Source organism: Haliotis rufescens, unplaced genomic scaffold (assembly GCF_023055435.1).
Source record: "Haliotis rufescens isolate VD_foot unplaced genomic scaffold, xgHalRufe1.0.p SCAF_5, whole genome shotgun sequence".
Lineage (NCBI taxonomy): Eukaryota > Metazoa > Mollusca > Gastropoda > Lepetellida > Haliotidae > Haliotis > Haliotis rufescens.
In genome coordinates, this window is record NW_025964223.1 from 56,853,213 (window position 1) to 56,860,602 (window position 7,390).

Below are 7,390 nucleotides of genomic sequence, written 5' to 3' on the forward strand. Positions count from 1 at the left end.
CCTGGAATACTGTTAAAGGCGGCGTTAAACCCAACTCACCCACTCACTCACTCACTAGTCTCTGTTAAGTTGTAATCCATGAAAAGTGTCAACTTTGTCACCCGTCAACTACTAATTAATGCCTATCAAACAATTTATGAGAACTCATTGTAAAATGTCCATTTCGATGTTTGGGCAAACGCTACCTGGATTGGTCCTCCGTTGCAACGGATTTGGGCTGGTATATACGGGAGGGGTCACATTGATATTCACATCTTGAAGGTGAGCCTGACAGGAATCCGTTTTAGATATGTGATTCTGGTGATTGCTGTCAATTATGTTTTTGTATACCGTCTAAACATGATGTTTGAGCATGACGACGCTGATATTCGTTTGATGCCGAACTGTGAGAATTTCTTGTACTTGCCCTGTCGTGCATGTTCACTAGATCTAAGTCCGGTAGGGAACTTTTGGGTTTAATTGGGACGATATCGACGATAACATGATCTCAGAAAACTGGAATAGGCTCAGATGGAATAACCTTTTAGGGTCATCAACAATATCAATGAGGCTTTGTCAGTATTGCACAGCTACTGACGGGAGACGCATCAAATATTGAAAGCCAACATTGTTGATATGTGGCCTTTATGTCCACGCCTCTGGTGAGGAGCTAGTCAGAAGGAGTGAGTGAGTACGGTTTTACGCCGCTTTTAGCAATATTCCAGCGATAACACGGCGGGGGACACCAGAAATGGGCTTCACACATTGTACCCATGTCGGGAATCGAACCCGGGTCTTCGGCGTGACGAGCGAACGCTTTAACCACTTGGCTACCCGACCGCCCCAGTCAGCAGGAGTAGTGTCCGTGACATATGTATGACAGATCGACCCCCTTGGCTCACAATTGAAAGTCATTCTCATCTACCGTTTGGGTAATTGATATATAAGATCAATGCCAGATATTAACCCGTCTCAAGTATCCCATTAAACAGATTCAATTAGCCATTTAGGCAAAATTGCAGTGAAAATTATATGAATAGATAACCGATCAGTGATGACGCCAGTTGTTTGCGAAAAGGGTAAACATGCTCTGCCTTACTGTAAGCACCCGCCACCCAACACTTTGTATGAAAAAGTATGTTTGTAGAAACATGTCTGTATGTTGTCATTCATTGTAATGTTTTGGCATTGTGTAAACGGATCCTGTTCAGTTCATATGTAGTATTGTGATGAAGACATATTAAAACCATAAGGCAAAACTTCGTCTCAGTGTTTTCTTTTCACCGCGGCTCTCTGTTCTGGAACTCACGCGAGTCTTTTTCATAAAACTGATGGCAGTCTCGCCTGTCCATCTAGTGATGACCCAGCTAAAGTAGCCGGCTACCAACCATTTTACTGAGGCTCATGTCTACCTGTTTGCTGAGTCTTCTTTTCTTTACTGAAAATGATCCTTGTGTGTTGATATTCACGCCAGTTACCGATATCCATGCCAGCTTCCCTGTTCGCGAAACGATGATCGTATTCAGCACCCGTCACAAACACATGCAACGGCAAGTCAAACAACTTTTGAGCAACGAGTCGAATGATGCTCTTTGAAATCCTCGTGAAAAGGCATGCTCAGTTTTACCTTAAATGTTGTTCCATGTGGGACACAAAAGGCTGGAGCCTGTTCAGAATAAGGGGGGGGGGGGGGGGGGGGGGGGGGGCTGACTATTGGAAAGCTGACGTCATAAAGACTTAACTTCAAACCTTAATATCCTAACTTCCCTGCGATGGTCAAACTGGGAAATATAATGGCCATGGGTATCGCTTGGGAGCCAATGTTTGGTCGCCCATTACAGTCTTCTGTGAGTGAGATGTTACCTAATGGTAAATATTAAATGTCAACGCTAGAGAATAGCCTGTCTCGACTTCTGACCGAAACAGATTCCTCCTTTCATAATAGCCATGAAAATTTATACGAATACCTCGCTGAAAATCAGGAATGACATTACGTGTTCGCGAAAAGGCCACGCGTATTCTGCCCTACCGGTAGCATCGCCCCTCACCCAATTTGCGTAAAAAAATAATGTATCTTTGTTGTCTTAGTGACAAGTGAGTGAGTATGGTTTTACGCTGCTTTTAGCAATATTCCAGCAATGTCACGGCGGGGAACACCAGAAATGGGCTTCACACATTGTACCCATGTGTGGAATCGAACCCGGGTCTTCGACGTGACTAGCTAACGCTTTAACCACTAGGCTACCCCACCGCCCCTCTTTTAAGTAAAGAAAAACAGTCGGGCGCAATCATTGGAAAATGCTACTGAGCTATCTATTATCAGTTTTGTTTAAGCGTAATGCATTATTGGTATATGCAAATGGGCATGAAACATGCTAACTCGTCGTGCAGATGCATATTTGAACATAATGTTGGAATATTGCTAACAAGAAACCAAATCTTGTCATACCTTCCAGTGAATATTATCTGTGTCACTCTGATCTGTACACACAGATCCAAAAAGGAAAATGATGAGACAGTTTCACCTGTCTCTTATACTTCTAGCTCAGGTGGGGGACTCAGTGGAAGGGATTTTGAATGATCATCGATCAGTCCCTGCTGTATGCAGTATCCCCACCAAAACAAATCAAAATTCTGCGGTCAACATTTTAATAATAAATTATTCTGCGCACAATTCTGCAAAACTTTAAGCTTACTTTCTTTCCGTGTGAATTTCGTAGTTTTGCACCTGTTTGACTTGTGTTTGTTTGTTGTTTAACGCCGCACTCAGCAATATTCCAGCTATATGACGGCGGTCTGTAAATAATCAAGTCTGGACCAGACAATCCAGTGTTTGACAGCATGAGCATCGATCCGCGCATTTGGGATTGATGACATGAATCAACCAGGTCAGCGAACCTGACCTCCCGACCCCGTTAGTCGCCTTTTACGACAAGCATAGTCGCCTTTTACGGCAAGTATGGGTTGCTGAAGACCTATTCTATCCCGGAATCTGTTTGACTTGTGGCAGGCATTTATATGATAAACTGATCCACGGCTACAATAGCTTATCGAAGGAAATCTGAAGATCAGTTGTGTAACCATACATACATGCAATGTCGCTAAGCAGTCAACAGTCAAATCCACTTCAAAACGAAATTAATATCCATTCACACGACCCGTACTATAAAATTCTGCAGTGAATCTGACCCATTCTGCGGCTGATAAATACAAAATCTGAACATGTTGTACACAAAATTACCCTTGTATTCGGACACATACGTAGATTAGATGGGAATGATCTCATCTGTAACAGTCAGATGATTTGTTCTTTCGAATATGTAGGGGCCGGGGGAATTGTCGTCTTCTGATGACTCGCGTTTTTTTTCGGATCCCCGCTTTATTCCGCGAGTCCCTGGGTAGTGGTAAAGATCCGGAGTAGAATAGGTCTTCAGCAACCCATGCTTGCCGTTAAGGCCGACTATGCTTGTCGTAAGAGGCGACTAACGGGATCGGGTGGTCAGGCTCGCTGACTTGGTTGATGCATGTCATCGTATCCCAATTTCATGGACCGATGTTCATGATATCAATCACTGGATTGTCTGGTCCAGACTCGATTATTTACAGACCGCCGTCATATAGCTGGAATAATGCGGCGTTAAACAACAAACAATTAAACAGACAAACCATGTTGATCACCATGCATATTCTTGCATTAGTGTTTATGCACCCTATGTTGTTACCATTGTGAAAACACTAAAATACAATGAAAATAAGAATCAAATGAAGACACATTTTCTTTCCTTGATCTGAAATTGGGATATAAATAATATTTTTTTCCATTACCGGTCTGCAAAATGTTCAGGTCTTAACATGTTTTCTGTGGTTAGCTTTAAGCATTAAACCCCACTGCTCTGAATATTCTGAAATGGAGTCAAGATGGCATATAAAAACCATAAGCATACATACTGGACGGAGTGAATGAAATCAATTTCAGGAAAGATAAACTAAGCGGCAAAAGAAAGTATAGGTTGGCAATTTGTTATTGTCCTAAAAACAGCGATAACTAGTGGAAAGTGGGTATTGGGAATATGACTGCCAAGGAATATGACCTCACCCGAACGCGCCATCTTTGACGGCGCTCGTGCGGTGACAAAAATTGAGTGAGTGAGTTAAAATTTAACGTCACATCGGCAGTATTTCAGCCATATCGTGACGAGAACATTAATAACACTTAAATTTAGACGAATAAAAACCTGTCATCGACGGACAGTATAACTAGATTATCACAGTTTAGAAGTAAAACTAGTCGCGCGAACAATTAAAAGAATAACCTAGGATTCAACAACACATTATAAAAACGGGCTATAGATCACCAACAACCAAAGTTAGGCCTTCATACTAGGGACCGTGGGGACTTACGATACTTCTGCTACCTACACGGTTCCCGAGCAGGATTTACAGAGGGCACAGCCACAAACAATCTAGGTTAATAATTATACACTACCATTACGTAAAAAAATGGTGAAACAAGTTTCCCACCTTTGGCATAAACTGCACGAGCATGTTAGCTGTATAAATGCGTTCGTCTGCAGGGTATGACCACGCGTGATGAAAGCACACAAAAGAAATGCCACGACTGTCACAGGAGAGAGAGAGAGAGAGAGAGAGAGAGAGAGAGAGAGAGAGAGAGAGAGAGAGAGCCATCGGTATGGCCGAAATGGGGGCAACACAGGTCCAAATTGCCAGAAGGTTTCAATTGGTTGTACACCATTGACAGGTAGCCAGGCTGATTCAACGGTACAGACAGACAGGGAGGACACAGGACAGGCCTAGAACTGGACGACCCCGAGTGACAACACCACTGGAAGACGGTCAGATACGGCTCATTCACCTGCGAAACAGATTCGTAACGGCGACGGCGACGGCAGCAACAGCGTTGGGACATCCCATTAGCCAACGTACAGTACTACGACGACTTCGTGCTGCTAGAATCCGAGCGTATCCTCCTGTCCGAGGAATGGTACTGACTGCTCAACATCGACGCCTGAGACTGCGATGGGCGAGGCAGGTTCGACGCTGGCGAGAGAAGTGAGAAATTGGCGTCGAGTGCTGTTTACTGATGAAACTTGTTTCGAAATGACGGCAGAGAACGAGTTTATCGACGCAGAGGCATGTATTCGAGAGGTCCATCCATTCGGCGGGGGAGGTGTCATGGTGTGGGGCGGTATTTGTGGAGATCAGAAGACTGGTTTTGGTGATTATACAGGGAAACCTGAACGCTGTGCAGTACAGAGACCAAGTGTTGCAGCCAGTTGTGCTTCCTTTCTTACAAAACCAACAGCAGGGGACATTGTTTCAACACGACAATACCAGGCCCCATACTGCAAGACTGACTCGGAACTTTCTAAACCAGCAGAACGTTGACGTTTTGCCCTGGCCTGTCCACTCACCCGATATGAATCCTTTTGAACATCTGTGGGACCATCTTGACTGAAAGATTATAGCATGTCATCAGCCTCCCGTCAACAGACAAGAATTGCAGCAGGCCCTGAGAGACGAGTGGCAATGGATCCAGTCCACGTCATCAGAAGACTGACGTCATCGATGAGGCGGCGTATCACAGCATGCATTGAGGCTGCTATTGAAGGCAACTGTGTCGACAATGAACTTGTAGTGTGTCTGACAATTTTTTGGCGACATTTCAGACAACGTTTGAAAATGAAATTTCTTACCCAACCATTGTTTACCTTGAGCTTATATAGAGAGTCAAATTAAAAACTTCACATTTTTAAAAGTAATCCCATATATATGATATACAACGGACAAATGTATCAGAGAAGGTAATTTTTAATCATAAATGCCTAAAGAAGGATTTTAATTAACGGTGGTAACCATAATTTGTTCCAAGCACCTACGGTATTCGGTAATAACATCAACAGTTTAAACCATAATTCCCAAGCACGAGAATCTGATGGCACACAAGTTCAGTAGCGTGTATCGCCACCATGTGCGTTGACAACTGCCACACAACGCCTCCGCATGGACCTTGTGATGCTTGTGAACACATGATTCGGAAGACGACGCCATTGTTGCTGCAAAATGGTGCCAAGATCTTGCAAATTCTGTGGTTGGTTCTTGAGAGTGCGCAGACTGCTGCCAAGAGCATCCCAGACGTGTTCGATGGGATTGAGGTCGGGAGACCTTGACGACCAGTCCATGACGTTTACTCCCGCATTCTGAAGGAAATTCCTTGTCAAAATTGCTGTGTGGGGTCTGGCATTGTCGTGTTGGAAGATCCAACCGGGTCAATGTGCTGCCATAAAAGGCAGAAGTTCTGGTGCCAGTACCTGGTCGCGGTAAGCAGCAGCGTTGAGGTTGCCACGGATGACAAGAAGCCTGGAACGTGCATTGCCACAGAAAGCACCCCACACCATGACACTTCCGCCTCGAAATCTGTCAACTTCACAACACTGGGCGTAACGTTCATGATGGCGCCTACACACCCTCGCCCTACCATCAGCAAATCGAAGATTAAATCGGGATTCATCACTGAAGACGACTTGATTCCAATTCCTCTGAGTCCATCGTATGTGTCGCTGTGCCCACAATCGACGTTGACGTCTGTGTAATTGAGTCAGAATCGGCCCGCATTATGGCCGTCGTGCTTGAAGGTGAGCAATTCTCAGACGGTTTCGAACAGTTTGCGCACTCAGTCTATCCCTAAACAGTTCATTTCTGGTTGATGTAGCCGTCAAAAATCGGTTACGGAGGTGACGTAAGACAATCTGACGATACTCTGCATGTGACGTCACACGTGGTCGACCTGGCCGAGGGCGATCAGCGGTGGTACCCGTTTGCTGTAGACGCGTCTGTAAATCATAAACAGTCCGTCGACTACAACCCATCGTCCTTGCGACTTCAGCTACGGACGTTCCCGCCTGCAACATGCCGATGGCACGTTCACGTTGCACATTTGAAAGGCGTGGCATGACAAATGGCTGTAAAGCCTTTCGTTTTCTTGTGTTTTTCTTTTTTTTGTTAATAACTGCTTACAAGTATGGCTGAAAACACGTGCGGTATTATGGCCACGTGACAAGTTGCACGTGAAAAACCACTTTTGCCACTATATTGCAGTGCACATGATTTTGATCGATTCACCTGCACAAGAACGGGTTATCTGAAGACAATACGTGGCCATTACTGTTTAAATACACAATAAGGGCCAACAATGATAACGGGTCAAAATGTTAAAATTTTAGGATTGTGAAGTTTTTAATTTGGTTTAGTATATTACCTGTGATTGCACAATTTCATTCAAACTGTGGTTGATCAATCATTTGTTACCCCTCCCTAGATTATATTATAATTAACAACAAAACCTCTTCTTGTTATTTTTTTTATCGATCATGGAATTCGACCAATACTTTCT